Below are 22111 nucleotides of genomic sequence, written 5' to 3'. Positions count from 1 at the left end.
TACGTAGCCATGATACCTCCTCTCAACGCTGTTAATAAACACCAGATAATGACTTATCAGTTTATCTGGTAGTTGACGTAACTGATATAGGTACTTCTAAAACACTGAACGAAAAATCTCACTGAAGGTTTCAAAGGTAAGAGTTTTTCTTACATGCACAGCACAAGGTAATTTGGAAGTGCACAAACAAATTACACCAAATTTGGTACAAAGGTAATTTGGTAGTGCACCACCAAATTACATGCTTAATAAATGCGTAAAAGGTGAAGAATGTTCCTTAATGTAAAATGGCATGGATAACGATAATTAATAATGATTTGGATCACCCGCAACTTTTAAAACTGCTCCTAATCTATACAGGAATTGAAAACTTGTCGCAGTTCGTTCGGACAGATTCTAACTTATTCAATACTCACACTCAGTTATGTTTTCCAGCCATTCTTTCTTGAACCTTTCTTGGCTTGAGACAGCGATGTTATCTTGTAAAACTTCCATTATCCTGCGGGATAGTGTTGTCATCGCAAGTTGTATATGGAAGGTAAGGAGTGTTACGGTTAGATAGGCTCCAAGAGCTCCCTAAAAATACTCGACGCAATACAGAAGACAGCAATCAGACTGGTTAATGACTCGTCTCTTACCAACTCCCTCCAACCACTCTTACACTGGAGTGGTCGGAGCTCTCTCTCTCTCTCTCTCTCTCTCCTTCCCGCCCAAATCCACCGAAACACGTACAACTGCCACCCAACACCCGCTCACAATCCAACTCCAAGTCCCCAAATCCCGTTCACAGTCCCCCTAAGAAATGTTAATAATCGTAATTTATAGGTAGAATCTTCTAAATGTGTCAAATTCTATTTGAAATTGTTAACTATGTATGTATAACAGAGACAGCATCCATTCTCCTTCTAACGATGTCACACAGGATCCTTTAAGCTTCTTTGCTGCAAGTACCATCTTCTTTCATTCATTTCTACTTTGAGCTCTTTCAGTCCAGGATTCCCACATCCGCTAAGTCTTTTTTGGATGGCATCCTCCCTGCTCTGCTACAGTCTTCTTCTAGGTCATTTTCCGTCAGATCTCATCTTGAATGTTTGTTTAGTCATTCTCTTCTCACCCATTCTTTCCACATATCCAGGGCATATCAATGATGCATGCTCTGATATCATCAGCTAGACGTGGGGATCTATAGACGTCCTATAGTTCTTGATTATGTCTTCTTTTCCATTCACCTGTCGTATTATATCTTACAGGTTCGTAAACTATTCTGAAGTTTTTAATTTCAAAGGTCTGCAAAGCTTTTGCATCTGGGTCTGTTATGCTCCAGGTTTCTGCCCCATAAAAAACAATGGATCTAATGATTGTCTTGTATATTTCTGTTTTAACTCTGTTTGACAGAATTTTGGCAGATAAAAATTGATGTAGTTGAATGATATGATCTATTGAAGCCATGTAATGTACATAAATACAAGCTAGTCTGCGCATTAGTACAAAAATCTATCTATCTCTCCCTTCCATCTGATTCAGACGGGTTGGGTCTCCTTCTAATGAGGAGCCAATAATGCAGCCGGCACGCCACTCCTCTGCTGCATCCCTATTGGAGGTATTCATGACTGTAGTCCGTGTATGCTCACGGGACTTTGCCTGCTTGCGGTATGAAAAAACCCCAGTTCAACTGGGGGAACCCTACTGCCCGTGCCCAAGACCGGCTAACTAGGCTACGGCAGATCCTTGAGCTCCCACGACACCGACGGGAATCGAACCTAGGACACTCCTTCCCGAGGCATATGGTTGCGAAGCGAACAGCCAGTAGGCTAACCGCGCAGACAGTACAAAAATACTAATTTGTATTTCTGTACTAATTTTATTATCTCGAGTAATCAATGTTCCGAGATGTTTGAAGAAAGCTTTTAAATTTGTGGTTATCGATGATAAACTGGTTATTTCTCCCTTGAATGTGATTTCTATATACATACATTTAAATATTCAGCGTTATCCCGGTTAATTTGTAATCCTAGTTTTTCAAGGAATCCTAGTTTCTTAGTTACACAAGAAATGCTCCATACTGCTCGATTAAAAAAAAAATTATACAGCATTCCTCATAGTGAATTGCACGAAAGAAAAACGGAGAAAAAAGGAGAGACACACACAGAGAGAGAGAGAGAGAGAGAGAGAGAGAGAGAGAGAGAGAGAGAGAGAGAGAGAGAGAGAGAGAGAGCTTAGCTTGATACCATCGCAAACTTTCTTTCCATCTCTCATCTCATATCGCAGTGTTATAAACTCGAATTGTTCAGGGCTGCTTTAATTATTTATTTATTTTTAATTTTTTTGAATGTATATTAAACTGTATCTTTAAGCATAGGAACTGCAGCTCTATGCTGAAATGCAATTTTCGAAGCAATAACTTGACTGTAAGTTGAAAACAGGAAAAATCAACATTATTTTTAAAATTTTAAAGGAAATAATAGACTATTTTTTAATTCAGGAACATGAAGTTATTTCTTTATTCATATAAGTGAATACTGTGAAAATTTAGTTTTCAATGATGATTCATTTTATTGTTTTATAATCATATAACTAAATGAACGCTTTTTTTTTTTTTGTAGTTTATCCAAAATGAAAATTGGAAAGAATGCTAAAATTGCTTTTCTTAGATAACGGCAGTTTGTTTATCCAGATATGGTAGAGCATTTCAGTAATAAACATGTGCAAGACTTTTAAGTTGCGCAGCTTAAATCAATCTATTTTAATTAACATTACAAATACCCAGTTTATTAAAGTCCACACAATCAGAGTGGCTCTCTTATACTGTATATATTACTGATCGAAAAGCGTCCCTTGGTGCAATTTTTTAGATGCTGCTCCAGGAAGCCAACATTCAACAATATATATCAATATTATTTGAATGATCTCTGTGATTTTTTTTAAAATATCGTTATCTCGTTATCTGAGACAATATTTGTAGGTATGGCAAGTTTTAGTCTACACTGAATGTAATATACAACTGAAGGACTTTTTTTGTATTTCTGATAGATCGATACTTATATTTATTATAGATCGGTATTTAATCCATTTTTATTCAAGCTTTACATTAATGACATTGGAAACAATTTTACTGGAGACACAGATATTTGCTGATGACGCAAAGATAGGTAGGACAATCGAGAATCCGAATGACATGCAATACTTGCACAATAATTTGAACAAGCTGGAAATGGAGCTGTGCAATGGCTATCAGTTCAATGTTAGTTGGTGTGATAAGACCAATTTTATTCGCAGGATTATGCTAGAAGAAACTGACCAAGCTAGGGATCTCGGAGTTTTAGTAGAAATGAAGTTCAGGGACCATATATATAGCAAAGATGGTGAATTTTACTCAGAGGATAATTTCAATACTGAAACAAACATTCAGGAGAAAGGATAAAAAAGTCATTTTGCCTTTTTACAAGGTTTTCAGTACTACCCCCCTCATTTGGACTATTATGCACAGATCTGGTTTGCTGATTTTTCAAGTTAATGCAGATCCAGTGATAATTTGATATTATCAAAAATTCATTTGATAATAATTTAAATAATATGAGAGCCTGTGTAGCTCAGTGGAAGTGGTGTTTGCACTCCTCAGTGCTAAGCCCTCCCCCCCCCCCAAAAAAAAGAAAGAGCGTCATCAGTTTGATTCTGATCGCCAACTAGAGGAACTTTTTCTAAACCTTTTTTCTCCCGGCTGACGATTTAGTCGATCTCTGGCACGGGCAAGCGGATTTTTCTCTCGTAAACTCAAGAAAATTGACCGTAGAACCCACACTATTTTTTCATATATTAAAAAAATTGTGTTAGGGTTAGGGACCACGAGATGGCAGCACTTATTAGGCCGTATTTTCATTGCGGGACGTTAAATTGATGATAGCCTTGGGCCAACTATCTCTGGTTGGCTACCATGAGATTGAACTGTCCACTCAGTCTCCAAAAAGTTATATTATTATTATTAATTACATAACACTTCCAGGGAGTCTAAAGACTCATCGAGGGAGGGCACCTGTTCTACAGCTCTCTGTCACTCAATCCACCAACTACAACGAACCGAAACTACACCAACGCCATCTACCGCCCACCACCACTAGTATTTTCACAGATAATCACAAACATCCATGCCCACGGCGGGATTCGAACCCACAGCTTTTTGACTGGCGAGCGGATGCGCTAACCACTCGGCCAACCAGGCCAGCAAAAGACTCATCGAGGGAGTTCACCTAATATACAACTCTCTGTCTCCACCAACTACAACGATCCACAACTACCATCATCATGAACACCAACGCCATCTACGTCCACCACTAGCATTTTCACAGACAATCACAAACATCCATGCCTACGGCGGGTTTCGAACTCGCAGCCTTTTGGCTGGAGAGCGGATACGATAACGACTCGGCCATCCAGGCCGGTAAGTCATATAGTTAGATGGTAATCAATGGAAGGGAATAAAAAGCGTTAGCTGATTTTTTTTTTTTTTGATAATGTTAGGACTGCAGACAATAGTTAGCAAACGTGGGAAAGAAGGATATAACAAACATTCAAACTTCTGAAAGAGTCATGTAGGATACCAATAGATGCAATTTTTAATTTTATGAAGAGTGGGGGGGGACGAGAGGGGATCCATGGAAATTGAGAATGAATGCAATCAAGAAAGGAGTGAGAAATAGATTTTTTTTTCTCACCAAGAGCGGTGCATAATTAGAATGGATTTGGAGGTTGAGTAAAGGTAGTGTGAATGAATTCAAGAAAAAGTATAACAGCTAGTACGGGTAATATGTGGTCTTCTTCAATGAGTCCCCGACTCTCTGGAGGTCTCTGGGAATAATAATAATAATGCTTTAATGTTTTAATATTTTGCTGTGTACCGTCCGTTTCACTGTCATAATAGGTTTTCTTTTTTTGAACATGTACAGTGGAAACTGGGATGCGAAACTTAATATACATTTAAAAGACAAAATATAAAGTTTTATAATATCAGTTTCAACTGGAAATCCTTAAAAAGAATAACACGTACAACATTTTCTGTTCCCTTTTTCAATATTTATGATATAAAGGAGTGAGATGGGCAAAATTCAAAAGTATACATGCAAAATTCCAAAATCCCAAAAAATTATCGAACAGCATAGTAATCAGGTTAAAATTATGGTAATCATGAAATGTCGAAAGAAATAAAATAAATACAAAAAAAAAAAAATAAATAATAATAATAATAATAATAAAAGTAAAAAGGATGAAAACAACTTTAGCCTGCCCACGAAACTGATGTACTATTCGATTTTACAACCTTTCGTTGGTGGATAACACATGAAAAAAATCAGAAAGTTCTATTGTCCTTATGGAAAGTAGGTTAAAACACATAATATGAAATATTTTACTTTGCAATTACTCTGAATATCAGATCAACGAAATGTGAAATATATCGAGATGGTACTTTTCACTTCCTGTTTTGGAAGTGAAACAGAGAATGTTGTAAGTACGAGACAGCTTCCAGGTTCTCCCCTCCCACTTCCACACCAAATCGCAGTTACCATCCTTCTTCCTTCCGTCCCCCCCCCCCTTCCCCACGCACACACGTACGTTGTCAGCACAGTTCTCCCATTATATAGCGTCTCCGCTAGGCGCCTCTACTAAATGTGAGTCCTCATCTTTCTGTAGTATGGATGTGTGTGTGTGTATGTGTGTGTGTATGTGTGTGTGTGTGTGTGTGTGTGAATGTCTTCAAGTGGTGAATTAGCTTTGTTGCCAGTAGGAAACTACCACCCGCCTTATCGGAGGCTTGAAATGAGTTTTTTTTTTTTTTAAAAAAAAGAAAGAAAAAAGAAAGGTTCCTGTTTGCTTTCTAGAATAGTTTCCGGATTATCTAAACTAACTAGGGCGTACTGTCTGTAATAGGTTTACAATCTCTTGTGATGGGACTGTCATCATAATAAAATGGATAAAATTGCTCAATAGTGACCTGTATTGGCAAATCGCAGACGCCACAGGTCAGCATGTTTTCATCTGTTTTTCTTTAATGATCTTAAAATAAGTGAATCTGGCTGGTTAAACTGTACACATATAAATTTACCGAACAAATACAAATATTGGAGTATATTGGCCCCAAAAAAATAATAAATAAATAAAATAAAATAAAATAATAATAATAATAATAATAATAATAATATATATATATATATATATATATATATATATATATAATTAGTAGTAGTAGTAGTAGTTAGTAGTAGTAGTAGTAGCGAAGCTGCTTTCTCTTTCTAATATATTAATAATAATAATTATTACTATTATTACGGGCAACTCCAGGGAGTCATTAGACTCATCGAGGGAGGCCCCAAATCATATTCATCACAACTATTTGACATTCATACAGTATCTATCATACCTCGCCTTAAACTCATTCACTGTCACAGCATCCACCACAGACTCAGGGAGCGCATTCCACTCATTCACTACTCTAAAAGTAAAGAACCCAGCTCTAACACCTTTACTAACCACACTTTTGCCCAGTTTCCATGGATGTCCCCTAGTCCTCCCACAACCAGCCCTGTTCTCAAAAATATCTTCTGAATTAATTTTATAGAAACCCTTCAGTAATTTGAATGTCTCAATCATATCTCCCCTCCTCCGCCTATCAACCAATTTTTGCAACCCACAAATCCCCAACCTGTTCTCATACGGTTCATTCCACAGACCTGCTATCATCTTGGTCACTCGCCTCTGGATCCTCTCCACCTCCTCCCCATCAAGAAGAAACCTAGGTGACCAGATCTGAGCACAGCAGTCTAGATAGGGTCTTATCAAGGCTCGATACAGAGGAACAATAACCTGCTTGTCTCTGCTTGTCAACGTATTCTTCAGCAACCAAGTGATTTGATGAGCTGATTTGGCCACTTTTGCAATGTGTCCCCTAAATTTCAATTCCTTATCTACCAACACTCCTAAATCTCGTGCCTCATCAATTTCCTGGAGCACGGTTCCACCAATGCAGTAAACTGCTGCCAATCTTTTCACCCCAAAATGCATAACCTTACATTTTGCCACATTAAACTGACATCCATTCTCCTTAGCCCAGACCTCCAATCTATCCAAATCATCCTGCAAAATTTTGACGTCATCTGCATTCACTATTGCCCTACCCAACTTCGCATCATCCGCAAACAAATGAACTGTTCCTCTCAGATCCTTTCCTATATCATTTATGAACAAATTAAACAGCAGTGGTCCAAAAACAGATCCTTGTGGCACACCACTAGTCACAGGCCGTCTTGTGGACTCTACTCCTGAATAAACCACTCTCTGATATCTCTCCGTCAACCACCCTCCTATCCATCTCACCAACCCTATGTCCATCCCCATATGCCCCAATTTACTGATTAGAATTCCATGTGGTATCCTGTCAAAGGCCTTGGCAAAGTCCAGTAGAATCACCGTAAACCCATTACCCTTATCCAGTTCAGCCGTCACTGTGTTATAATACGTGAGCAAGTTACTGAGGCATGACCTACCCTTCACAAAACCATGCTGTCCCCGATACAGTATCCCATTTTCTTCTATCCAATCTTGTATTTTCCTCTTGACTATTTTCTCTAAGACCTTGATAATGATTCCTGTTATGCTGATTGGCCGGTAATTTTCAACAGCAGCTTTGGAACCACCTTTGTGCAGTGGAACTATTTTCCCCTCTTTCCACCCCCTTGGGACTGACCCAGTCCTGAGGCTCAAATTAAACAAAATGGTCAAGGGCACTGACAATTCTTTGGCCGCTTCACGTACGACACGAGCTGGTATACCATCCAATCCCACAGATGTATTGACATTGAGGTTCTGTAATAGACTAGTTACCTCTACTTCATTCATCACAATTCCAGTATAAGCTGTTGGTTCTTCCATTCCTGCAAAGTCACCACCTGGATGATATACTCTTGCAAAGTGCTCGCTCAGTAATTCCACAATATCGACTGATTCGGTTACCTCCCTACCCTCAGCATTTTTTAAGATCATTCTACCATGAGCATTTTCCCTTTTACTTGCAACATATTGAAAAAACTGTTTGGGATTCTCTTTAGCCTGGGTTTCCTGCGTCTGATGGTCACCCTTCTCCTTAAATTTCCTCCACAATTGTTTCTTTTTTTGCAGCTCAAGCTTAATAGTGTTATTCATCCATTTAACCCCTAATTGATTTATTATTCGGACTCTTGGTATACAGTAAACCATTGCCTCCTGCAAACAGTTCTTAACCACCTCCCATGCACTATCAACATCCAGCCCTTGCAGTTTTACATGCCATGGCAATAATAATAATAATAATATATATATATATATATATATATATATATATATATATATATATATATATATATATATATATATATATATATATATATATATATATATATATATATATATATATATATATATATACATATATATATATATATTATTATTATTATTAATAATAATAATAATATATATATATATTTATATATATATACATATATATATATATATTATTATTATTATTATTAATAATAATAATATATATATTATTATTATTATTATTATTATTATTATTATTATTATTATTATTATTATTATCATTATTATATTATTAATAATATATTAGAAAGAGAAAGCAGCTTCGCTACTTTTTACCGCAGATGCGAGTTTACTTCGCATAGAAGCAATTCTTGCAATCAACACCGCAAAACCTCCTTCTGATAATATATCCCCTGGTGAGAGACTTGCAATTAAAAATCTATGGATTAACAAGGACATCGTCATCTTAAAAGCTGATAAGGGGAATGCAACTGTAGTTCTAGATAAAACAGATTACCGAGAAAAAATCTTAACATTGTTAGAGTCAGCTAGTTATTCGGAAATTGAGAGGGATCCAACATGAGAAATACACAATAGAACCAATAATCTCCTACAAAAGACCACAGAAATTCCACGAAATACACGGCTTTCCATCCGTTCTTTACACCCACTGATTCCAAGGCTTTATGGTCTCCCTAAGGTTCATAAAGAAAACTATCCACTGAGACCTATAGTAGACAGCATTGACTCACCCACCTACAGATTATCTAAATATCTCGCGTCATCGTTAAAAGCTTATGCGGGAAAATCTTCTTCTTATATTAAAAACTCAACAGATTTTATCTCTAAAATCAAGGACTTTAAACTCAAATCTTCTGACATCTTGTTGAGCTTTGACGTGGTAGCACTCTTTACCAACATTCCGACACAAGAAGTTCTCCATATTTTAAAGAACAAGATTTCAAATAAAATGTTCTCTCTACTATCTCACTGTGTAAACTCTGGCTATTTTGAATTCGAAGGTAAACTATATAAACAGGTCAAAGGATCAGCTATGGGAAGCCCCCTCTCTCCTATATTAGTCAACATTTTTTTCGAGGATTTTGAACAAAAGGCAATCTCCTCTTTTAGTTTAAAACCAAGAATTTGGCTTAGATATATGGACGATATATTCCTCATATGGGAGCATGGTATTGAGATTCTTCACAGGTTTCTCAACCATTTAAACGACCTCCATCAGGATATAAATTGACCATGGAGATTGAAGAAAATAGTTCCCTCTGTTTCCTTGATATTAAACTCATCAAGACGCCTGAATCAATAAAAGTCTCTATATTTAGAAAGCCAACACATATGGACAGATATTTGCATGCGTCCTCACATCACCAGCCAGCGCAAAATCTATCTATCCCAATGGCTTTAACAGGCCTTTAAGGCCCACAACCCTCCAAGCATGCTTGAATTTCGTAACCGAAATACGAGGATAGAATGGTCACTCCTATGCCTCAAGGTATTCTTGGCTGTATCCATGTGTGTTCACGGGGCCGGTTTGCCTGCTTGCGGGATGAAAAACACCAGATAAACTGGCGGAAAAAACCCTACTGCCCGCGCCCAAGACCGGCTAACTTGGCTATGGCTGAGGAAGATCCTTCAGCTCCTCACGTCTCCGACGGGAATCGAACCTAGGACACTCCTTCCCCAGGCATATGGTTGCGAAGCGCAAAGCCACTAGGCTAACCGCGCGGACAGCCAGCGCAAAAGTTGGGTATTATATCAACTCTTGCGAATCGTGCAAGATCTGTACTATCAGATGAAGAAGCTAAAAAAAGAATTACAACATCTTAAATGGACCTTTAAAAACAATGGCTACTCTTTAAAAAGTATTAACAACCAATTATCGCACCGTCAACGTAGCAACGTAGAGACACAGAACGACTCCAAAGGTTATATATCCTTGCCATATATCAGCACACTATCCAAAAAGCTGAGTAGAATCCTAAAGAAGTTTAACATACAAACGTGCTTCTCGACTCTGCCAAAAATAAGATCACGTTTCAACAACTATAAACAATCTCACAACCTTCTACAATTCCCAGGTGTATACAAGGTCACATGTGAGTGCGGAATGCCTTACTATGGGCAAACGGAGAAATCTATCCTACTGCGTCTCGAGGAGCACCAGAGAGACAATGCTTATAAGAGAACCAGAGCAACTGCTCTGTCAAATAAACACGAACAACGAAAGCCGCCAACATGAGATAAATTGGACATCAACTTCAAACCTACACATTTGCCATGATGAGGTGGAACGCCGCATTGTGGAGTCAAAAGAAATCACCTTAGACCCGCTTCATATGAACAATAATCTCAGCTATAATTTGCCTGACTCTTTCAGCTCTACTATCAGATACTGGAGATCGCGTGGTACCACACACGCACAAGTGTACAACAATAGAACTTTAACACGGACTATAGCTCAAGTTCATAATAACTGTAATTCACAGTCGAATATCATAACTTTATAATTGTATAGCTTTAAAGTGTCTCAATGTTTATTTCAGTGTCTTTTAATATCTTTCTATGTTCTTAACGCCTGATGAAGTCAATCTCGACGAAACATGTTGCGTTTTCAAATAAATCTCAATTTGTTATAATTCTCGGGTTTTTAGTCAGTTTATATTAAAAATGAATATATATATACATATATATATATATATTACGATATAGTAATGTAACCATGATTTCTTTTTTTTTTTTACAAGAAGTACAAGTGGAGCGACTCTATTTTCGATCGTTGTCCGAAATGCATTATTAAAATAATTGAAGAGTAGCGCATTGTATTGTGCTGATGTATATAAGGATATTTTCAACTGAGAATGAGTATTAGATCTTATATAGGGCAGCACAGTTTTTTTTTGTTGTTGTTGTTCCGCAGTCTGGTTTTTTAATCCCGCAAAACAGCAAGCCAGCCAGAAGAGAATACACAATTTAAAAACATAACACACTGAGCAGAAACTCTTCTATGGTAACCGAAAGTATGTGGTGTGGTGGTGGTGGTTTTTCCCTTTCAGCCGTTTCCGACCCTAGGTGACTCTGTAGGCATTGCCCATAAAGTGTCCCTGGTGAGATTTTTACAAGGTAGATCACCATTCTTTCCCCCCCCCCCCTTCAAATTTTATCCGGGTTCCGGACAGGCATATGGCTGGGAAGCATTCATGACTGTAACCATATGTGTTCATGGGGACGGTTTGCATGTTCTGGGAGACGAAAAACCCGAGTTTTCCGGGTGAAACCCCCCCTACCTCCGTATGAGACCGGCTAACTCACTTTCGTCGAAAGAGACCAGATAAAGATTCCTTACGTCACTGACGGGAATCGAACCCAGGTCTTTCCGACCAAAGGGCCTCGCCTGTACTGACTGAGCTACGGAGGCCCAAATGAAAGTATACATGCCGGTAGATAACATTCTCGTAGAGATTTCTTCCTTTGTAGACGCTCTGAACTCCTAGTCGAGAGAAATCTGATGATGAAAAGAAATACAAGATAAAGTCTGGAATTTCTTTTCATCATCATATTTCCACCTTTTAATGATATCAGACACAGTTGTTTTCAGATGCTCTAATTATATAACTGATTCATGATTAAATATGGTGGTTAATGATAACATCTCGCTAGAAATCCATTAACTCTAAAGAACTTGACATTTCAAATACTTCACACAACTTTAGTCATTTGGAGTGAATTCCGTATGCTAGACTGCTAATCCACTAGTGTGTGCAGCAGTATTCACGAAAACTGGGAAGTATCGCATAGTTTTTGCTACACAGTGTATCTGTAGATTGAGTAGCCATTTCATTAGGAACACCTCCCTATTTAGGAAAATGAGAAGGTATTCCTAATAAAATGACCACTCAGTATACATTCAAAGCGTACTAACTAATGTACTATTCTGCGAAACTTACCTTAAAAGGACAAGCAGGTCAGAACAATTAGTTAGATAAGAGAAATGTTATCGGATTTAATGTTTCTCGCAATCAGTCCTTGAAGTACACGAAAGTACTCGATATAATAAGAATAACGGACTCCACAAAATAAATTCCGAGATTCTCTCCATCGTTTGTTTCACAAATATTATAATTTTATGATTTCAACTATTTAATCTGAGTTCAAAATATTTTAAACTATCTCGTTTAGCTACCCACGACGATGACTGTACGATAGGTTTACAGGTTTAATCATCTCTTTGCATACTTCGTCATCCCTACAAAATCGAGCAAAGAGTTTACCAGCCTAGCTGATATGTAATGTCTGTGCTCTCATCAACACAAATAGAAAAGAACTTACATGAAGCCAAATCTTTTGTTAATTGCTCTGCTGTATTCCTTTCCAACTTAAGTATTCTATTCATAATTGTTTTTCTACTCAGGCAATTCTTTAATGCGCCGAATAATTTTTACCTTTTCTGAAAGATTGTCAAAAAGGAACGGAGCACGTTCTAGCTATGCTTCCCTAATATACTTCCCATCACTGAGTGGTTTTCCACGTTGGGTAATAACTTTTAAAACCTCAAAACTAGCAGCAACTAAGTTGGAACTAGGCCTACCTGAAATAAATTTCATCCAAGTATTGGACTATTTTTTTGTCTTGCTCAGTTCACGAGAAATTAATTCTCTTTGTTCTTGCTCACTTTTATTACTTAATTTCTTCTGAACAGTTTCAAAATGTCTCTTTACAGAAGAAGTCTTACAAACAACTGATTCGGAACATAAAATGCATAATGCTTTATTATCTTTCTTAATCATGCCAAATTTTTCAGTCCAGTATTCTTTAAATTGTCTAATATCCTTTTCATTTGAATGTCTATGTTTCTTTGTTGGTGGTGGTGACATTCTGCTCAATCTGTAAAGAGCAGGAAGCAAATAAATATATATATATATATAAGAAAGCAATTAAATAATTGCTTTATTCATACAGCTCTTAACTTTAATGAAAATCGGATTATGGGGTGCAAAAATGTGACAGAGACATATAGACACTGAAAAAATTATAATTTGGACTCGATCTCATCGTAATCACTCTCTGCATTTACCAACCAGATAACACTTCATAATCCTGAATATTGATAATACATTTCACATAGCTTTAAAAATAACTTACCGTATTTAATGGAATATAACTCGCCTTCGCGTATAACTCGTACCCCTAATTTTACTTTGTGAAAAAAGAAATTGAAAAATTTTGCGTATACCTAGCACAGGAAAAAAAAAAGTTTCATCACGTTCATGTCAGGCAATAGTGACTCGCTTCCCATGGCAAACCACGCTCCCTTAGCTAATAATGACTGCAGACTCAAGTAAAAGCAGGTCGTTTTATTGTATCACTGAATAAGGTACAGACATTTGCAGTCTGTGTATTATATTTCTCAACAAATAGTGCAATTAGAGACACTTAGGATAAAAATGGCACTAACTAATGAATCAGATCTCCCCTCCAAAAGAAACTGCTGTATAGACTCAAGCAAAACCATATGCTGCACCAGCAAACACTAAAAATTAGATGTGCGGGAGTCTTTACCCCCCAGCTCAAATGCAAAGCAACAATAAAAATCAACACAAAGTGTTAAAATTCGTAAACGTGTTAAAGCTAAAAAATATATAGTGAATATTGTTATGGCACTTTCAGATATTGAATTTGGCTGAATTAGAATTAGCATTTCAATTCAAAAATTGTCTGCTGGCTTTTATCTTTGACTCGTTCGATCTTTTGTTAATACCGCACCAGTCATATGCAGATCTTCATAGCCGCTATATCTTTACTGGCCTAGTACCACAGCTGTCTGTTCATTAGTCATTCGTGAAAGATTGTTCATTAAGTATCTCAAACCTTGTAAATTACTGGTAATTTTTGCTTGAAATAATAGGAAAGAAGATGGTGCTATTTGGGTAGGATGCACACAATGAAACTGCTCTCTAGGTAGGAAATAGCAATTGCAATCGTGGTGCGAGATATATGCGCGGATTTTACGAAAAAAATTGAAAACTTTAGTTTCCGAAAATCGCTACATATATATCGCACCACAATTTTTAGCTTTAATTTTGGGGGGAAAAAAAGTTCCAATTATATTCGAGTAAATACGGTCTGTTTATGGCAATGTAAAGGAAATTTGCTTTTATATCTAATAAGTTATTAGATATAAAATATTAACATATTAATTGACAATAAATACTTCTAATCCATATTTTAATGACATACGATTTAATAAAATCCAAATCCACATATATACAGACTTTAGAAAACGGATACGTTCTTTATGAAACATGAAAAGGTATATCAAATGATGGTAAAGAGTCACGCCACGTTTGGATGCCTGACGAATGATGCAACAACTAAATTGGACGAAACTTGTACATTAGTATATTGCGGAGATATAGATGGCTTGGAAATAGGATGTTTGTTTCTAATTTTCTTATTATGTATTATTACTCAAACAGTTGGTAGCATTTGCTTATTTATTGCATTTTTATTTGGTATCGCTGTACTTAGCAAAATTGTATTATATTAATTTAAAATATACAAGACAGATAATAAATAAATTAATTAAAAAATAATGAAATAATTTATTTAATTATTTTTTAAGGTGAGCCCTGAGTTACGTGCCGGGAAAAGTCGTTGGTGTGCCACGTTTGGCAGGCATGCCAAGGGTTGTCCACCCCTGCTCTAGACTAACCATACATAAAGAATATAATAAATATTTTTTCAACGGTTTCGATAACGAGCCAAATAACATAAATGTGTAACAGATTAAAAAAACTAATCATGAATCAGGCATTTTAGCATTTTTAGGGTAAAAACGGAATCATGTTTGTTAATTTTTAAACACTGCATAAACGTATCAAAAGGGTTAAGCAAAAACCTTAATATAATAGGGAACCACAGAGATATTATATTACCGGGACCTAAAATCCTGTCGAAGGCCTTAGTTATAAGCAAAATTAGAAGAAGAAATTAAAAAAAAAAAAAAAAAACAATACGTTTTCGCAAATGTGTGCTGACTGTGTGATGCCAGCTGCTGAGAAGCAGCCCCCCCCCCCCCCCAGTATAAGCAACAAACCAATCGCCTTTCCATGCGTTTTATTCTATTTTTAAGAATTTGGATTATAGTATGATAGGGATATGTAATGGTTTTGTTATATTTATATTTTATCTATTTTAGTTGTAAGTATAGTTGTTAAAAACTAATTATTAATTAAGTAATAAAACTTACTAACTTAACATAAATAAAAGAATCGCCAACAAATAAAATTGTGTCTCATATGATACCCCCAAAAAAGTGCCACCCGGTGCGGACTGCCCCCCCCCCCCTCTTGCTACGCCACTGTTCGTATTCACTGCTTTTATTTATGAATCTCATTCCGTGAAAGATTAAAGTTGCAGTATAGTATTATCTTAACCTTTGCCATCTCACAGTTGCACTGTGAGATGGCAAAGGTTAAGATAATCTAACAACACTGCTTAAGAGACCAAACATGGACCTTTTTCGATCCACTTCGGGCCTTCAATAAGTACGATGCTAGTTTACGCTGAATTACCAGAACATTAAACGCCAATGGACAATCAGGTGATGAATCAGCTGATTCATCACCACAAGCACATAGTTATCAGCAGTGTCCAGCAGTCCACGAACCAGCAACAACGTCATAGCAAATACGCGCTCTCCATTGCTATTCATGTTGAAAGGTTTTCATTATGTATATTAACTGTATTACTATTTTTTAGATTGTTAATGGAATTCTTCTCGTAATGTGAAACAAAAGATTTTCACGAAACTAGTCGAATAATCAATAAAATTAGTTCACTATCCCATCTGATTCTTTAATTATGGAGTAACCGTTAAAACATTCCCAGAATTGTCAATGCTTTTATGTAGCACTACATACAAATTTAATCCATGTAAAACAGTAGATCAATTATCCAATCTGGATCAAATCTGAATTTTGGATTTATAGCTTAGTAAAGATGTCCTGTGAAAAAAAATCATTACAGTTCATCGAATGGTTTAAGAATGGAAAGTGACAGACAGACACACATGGTGAAACTCTAAGTCCGTCGGCCTCACTGGCAAAGAACGTCTTAAAAAATAGATTGATAATTTCTCTGATAATTTCTTTCTCGTTGCTCACTTGAAATCTTTCGATGTGATAAAGCCATTTTGCTGTCCTTCGAACAGTGTCGTGACCTATAAGTTCCATATCACTAGAATTAAATACTCTAATACACGTTTCAAAGTATATTTAAAGTGTAACAGAAAAATGTTTATTATTATTATTGTTATTGTTGTTGTTGTTGTCGTTGTTGTTGCAGGCTTGGTTAGCCGAGTGGTTAGCATATTCATTTCAAATCCCGCAGCCTTTTGGCTTGCAGGATTCGAACCCGCAGGCCAAAAGGCAGGGGGGGTTCGAATCCCGCCTAGGGCATGGATGTTTTTGATAGTGGGTCTGCATGAGAGAAGTAGATCCAATCCTCCTGCAATGGGAGAGGCCTTGACCCAACAGTGGGAAGGAAACAGGCTGAATACTATTGTTATTCTCGTATCTGCTAATTCAAAAACTGTCAGCCAGCAGATACAAGAATTACAATAATAATAATAATAATAGAAAAAAAAAACTGTTATGTGGGTGAAAGTAAAACTGACAATCACACCTCTCTGACTGTCCGTGAACCTCTAATACGAACTATTCTAGCCTGCGGGTTTTTTTATACTACCATATCTGCTTTGCTTTCAGCCGTTCTGGATAACTTCATTGTAGTCAAGACCAAATAACTGCCCAGCCCATTCCAGTAGTAGTGCTTTATTTCTTAGATAAAACTGTTTAAAATATTTTTCCATTTGCTGGGAACTTTACGGCCTTGCTAATTGTCCTCGCTATCATAGTGATAGCGATGATGATAGAAATCATAAAAAAAAATTCATAAATGTTTACTTCATAAACTCTCAACACTGTCTTCATTCAGTGCTTAAATATTAACGTGTTAATGTACAAGGTACAGTTTAAGCTAAGATCATACACGAAACTGAGGTCGTATAGTCTTATTTATGGACATTGGCTGGATAAGGACATGAGTATGTGTAATAAAAAATAGAAGAAAAACGTAATTAGTCATACTGATATTCAAATTCCGTTAAGGAAGTTTCTTTTCGATACAGCTTGTCTTGCAACTTTTTATAAACCATGAAACGAATAATTAATTCAGAAGTTGACACAGAGCTCGTTAATATTGGATTAGTGCACAGAAGGTTTCAATAATAGGAAGCTCACAGAAACCCAAATTGTGTACAGAAAACCAAAGTGTAAACAAATAAATAAATCCTGTATTTTATATATAACACTTTTTAACGAAAATATGAAGCGTTACATTGTTTATTGTCCGAATCTAAAGGTATCCGATGAACTGCGTTTATCCTTTAGTAGGAAGTAGTGCTTATTACCTGACGCTACTCGTGTGTTTTTTTTTTTTTCTTCCTTCACTTTGCTAGGACTTCAGTTGTAATTAGACCATGCTATTCTACTCCAACTCATGACTGATTTGAATATCTGCTTAAAGTAATCTGTCCCATTAAGAGATTTCCAAAGTTCTGCACACCATGCATGCATGGTGTGGAATCTTTTAATCTCTTAACTCCCCGGAACATTCCCTCAAAACACGTGGTGAAATATCATCAATCCTACAGCGTTATTCATCAAGTTTATTCAATTCCTCACATACCTCCTGCTCACTTACTAAAAATCGCTTCTCTTCCTCCCTGACCACTGCATTCAAGTTCTGCATGATGTCACATTCACAAAAATGAGATACCTTTATAAATTGCTCATTGAATACCTGAACTATATCATCTGCAGCGGTTATCACTCTACCATTTTCACCAATCACTGTCATCCTTCCATAATCATTCTTCCTTCTATTTGCCACATATCGAAAAAAACTCCCTAGGATTTTTTAGTCTCATTAGCTAACTGCTGCTCGTACAGTACCTTTGCTACCCTTATCAAGCGAGTCACCTTCCTTGCCTGCTATTTGTACGCCTCATGCATCTGGTTGTTACCATTCATCTTGTGCTTCTCCCATAACGCTATCTTTCTTCCCGATTGCTACTATACCTCTTGTTTCATCCATTTCACACCTACCCTTTGGAATACATTCTGATATTGCTTCCACCAGACAGTTCTGAGTAGGGCCCAAGCAGCATTGATATCCTTTCCTTCCAGTTCCTCATTCCAAGTTATTGCTGCAAGTTGTCTCCTGAACTTTTCATAATTACCAGCTTATATAATTCCACATTTCCACATATATATCCATTTCTAAGAGAAACCTCATATGGCTTCCCATCCTGCAAGTGAACACCTCGTGGTACTCTCACCAACTGGTGGAAGATTTGACACCCCATTTATAATAATATAATCAGATGATCAAATCCAATACTCATGATCCTCGAGTACTCCTCTGTTGCATACTGCCTAAGGTCTCTCAAAAACTCCAGAAATTCATTTTCTTCCCCCAGATGGGGGAAGAAAATGAATATATATATATATATATATATATATATATATATATATATATATATATATATATAAATGAATATATATATATATATATATATACATTTATATATATCTATATATATATATAAATGAATATATATATATATATATATTATATATATATATATATATATATATATATATATATATATATATATATATGTGTGTGTGGCGATTAGTTTTTACTCGGTTGTTATAAATTTCAAAAAATAGATTTAATGACTCCAAGACCGAGATAACATATAAAGATTTTAATGATAAATACTACTAGTTTCGGCATATAGCAGCCTTCTTCAGGTATTTATAAAGGAAAGGAATACTAATAAACATTGAATTATTTAAACAAACTGGAAATTACAGGTACAAATTGCCTCACATAATCGATACATAAAAACGTTGTATTTTTCAAGTTGTTCCAACTGGCGTGCCATTGTTTGTTGCAATTGTGCGTGCAAGTTCACGTGAACGCCAATATTGAATAACTGCAGCATGGCTATCTGGGATGTTATAACTTAAATTATTATTTAAGTGGACCGGGTTCAGTAGGATTTCCCTTGATTCTACGATTTTTCTTTCAAACTCATCTTCACAGCGAAAAATATTTTCTGATCTATTCCAGCATACAGAGTGGCTTTGTTGGTCATCATTAGGATTATTTGAAAAAAGAACATGACTGGATAACGCAGTTTCATGAGATCTTTTGTATGAGATGTCTCTCTTATGCTCTTCTATGCGTTGTTCAATAGATTTGTTGGTTTGACCAAAGTATGGGATATTGCAATCACACCACAATTTATATACTTCAGGGTACTTAAGGTTGTGATGAGTAGGTTTTGGATGGCTGATTAGAGAGCGGATTTTTGGAAGTGAGGTGAAGAAGGTCCTGATATTATATTTTTTAAGGACTTTAGCTATTTTCTTAGAGACTGTGCTAATGTATGGAATAGAGATGCTACCTTTAAAATTAATAGTCTCTGTTGTGCACTGCTTTGGAGGGTTCAGAAGAAGTTTCTTAATTGTTTTTTCAGAGTATCCATTTTGTTTAAAAATAAGAGTGAGGTGATTCATTTCTTTTTATAGTTCATCTTGTTCATTTAAGAGAGAACGTGCTCTGTGTCCTAAGGTAGATATAATTCCAAGTTTTTGTGGTGGAAAATGATGAGAAAGATTATGCAGATATCTATTGGTATGCGTAGGTTTTCTGTACATAGAGATTTTTAATCTTTCAGAGTATCGTGTAAGCATAACATCCAAAAAAGGTAAAGAGTTATTATTTTCTATATCAGCAGTAAATTTTATATTAGGATGTTGGATGTTTAGATGACGAAGAAAATCTGTGAGAGCTGTGTGCCCGTGATTCCAAATAATGAATATATCATCAACATATCTTTTCCAAACTTTTGGTTTAAATGAAAAGAAAAGAAAAGGAAGCCATATCTTCCTTCTCATTTAAACCAAAAGTTTGGAAAAGATTTGTGAGCTATTTTAGCTCACCCTGAGTGGGCAGAAGTGGTTATTCGTCGTTGAGTGTTAGGATGGCTTTCGGTCTTTTATGTTTCCAGTGGTCATTACCGTCATTGTTTCCGGCTTGCTGTATTAGTTGGTTTGGATGCGTAGATGTCTTCATAAATAATTTTTCTGCTAGGAAGCGTAGTAGTGGAGAGATGTAGGGGATATTTATGTCCCGGTGGATCTGGGCGTTCCTGATGAACCACGGGACGTCCAGTATCATTCGCAGGCACTTGTTCTGTAGTCTTTGTATCTTGAGGATGTTTGTCTTGGAGGTATGGCTCCAGGCTGGGGAGGCATATATAACTGTGGGATGGATCACTGTCTTCTACAGTAGAATTTTGTTTCTTGAGCTTAGTTTGATGTGTCTGTTGATCAAGGGGTATAGCTGGGGAATAACTTTTGAAGCTTTGGTACATGTGCTCTTGTTGTGGCTGTTGAAGCATAATCGCTTTTCGAGAATTATTCTGAGGTATTTTGCTTCTGTTTTCCAGGTAATCTTGTGAAGAGTATCGTTTTGCTTTTCTGGGGGGTTAAATTGTAGTCGCCAGTCTTTAAAATATTTTTCTAGATTCAGGATGGTGTCTTGTAGTTTTTTGGTAACGAGATGTGATTGGTGAGATCTGGCTAGAATAGCCGTGTCATCTGCATAAAGAGCGATGGTGGATGTGAGAGGATTTTGAGGAATGTCTGCCATATAGATGTTGAACAGGATCGGGACTAGCAGTGATCCTTGAGGAACTCCAGCGAGGATTTTCCGTTGGGTTGAGACTGTTTCATTGATTTTGACTTGCATCCTCCTGTTAGAGAGGTATGATTTGATCAGGTGTATCATGTTTAGTGGTCCTTATAAGGACTGGCTTAAAGGGGCGAAGCAATATTGCTTTTCATATTCCCCGTTGTCTGTAGAGGACAGTGTAAGGAGAAGGTGTTATTGAGCTATGAATAAAGCTCTGATCATGGCAAGAGGGTAACAGCAGTAGCAGAGCCTCAGTTAGAACTTCATTGGCTACAGCATTGCCATCCATTACCCTCCAAGGGTACCAATTTTAGTCGCCTCGTACGACATGCATTAGCTACATTGGTGCTATTCTTATCCCGGCAACCACACGGGGAGACCATGTTTAGTGGTTTAAGTGAAAAGAACTTACATACCTTTACTATACGAATGCCATAAAGGTGTGTTTGTATATTATAACATAAATTGAAAGCCAAACGGCTATTTTTCTGGCATTCTTAATAATAATTAAGGTTATTAATTATTATTAAGGATTATTAATAAATAACCTTAATTATTATTAAGTATGCAAGAAAATAGCCGTTTGGCTTTCAATTTATGTTATAATATTTATAATATACAAACACACCTTTATGGCATTCGTATAGTAAAGGTATGTAAGTTCTTTTCACTTAAACCTTGTTATCTTCCAGGTCTACCTATTCACTGATGAGATCTCAAAAAAGGTTGAAACCGGTCTGGGTAGTGACCTCTCCTCATAATGTAATTACAGTATTACATCCCCTAGAGGGCTGTGTTTTTACGTTATGAGAAAATATCAAGGATAGTGAGGGATCTTGCTCCACCTTTGCTTCGAGTTGCCTTGGTGTTGTACTACCAAGTGGTCATTTACACTTGGATTCGCCGATAATTTTTTGATATA

At 36.5% G+C, this 22111-nt stretch overlaps 1 protein-coding gene across 1 annotated transcript in view; it reads right to left on the bottom strand.

Annotated features, from left to right (window-relative positions):
* Positions 1 to 22111, bottom strand: part of LOC150097392 (equilibrative nucleoside transporter 3-like) — a 234354-nt gene that overhangs the window by 193886 nt on the left and 18357 nt on the right. The window lies entirely within an intron of this gene.

This window comes from Typopeltis vanoorti, chromosome 17 (genome assembly GCF_054136105.1).
Source record: "Typopeltis vanoorti isolate ZY-2024b chromosome 17, IOZ_Tvanoo_1.0, whole genome shotgun sequence".
Classification (NCBI taxonomy): Eukaryota; Metazoa; Arthropoda; class Arachnida; order Uropygi; family Thelyphonidae; genus Typopeltis; species Typopeltis vanoorti.
This window is presented reverse-complemented; position numbering and strand designations above follow the sequence as displayed.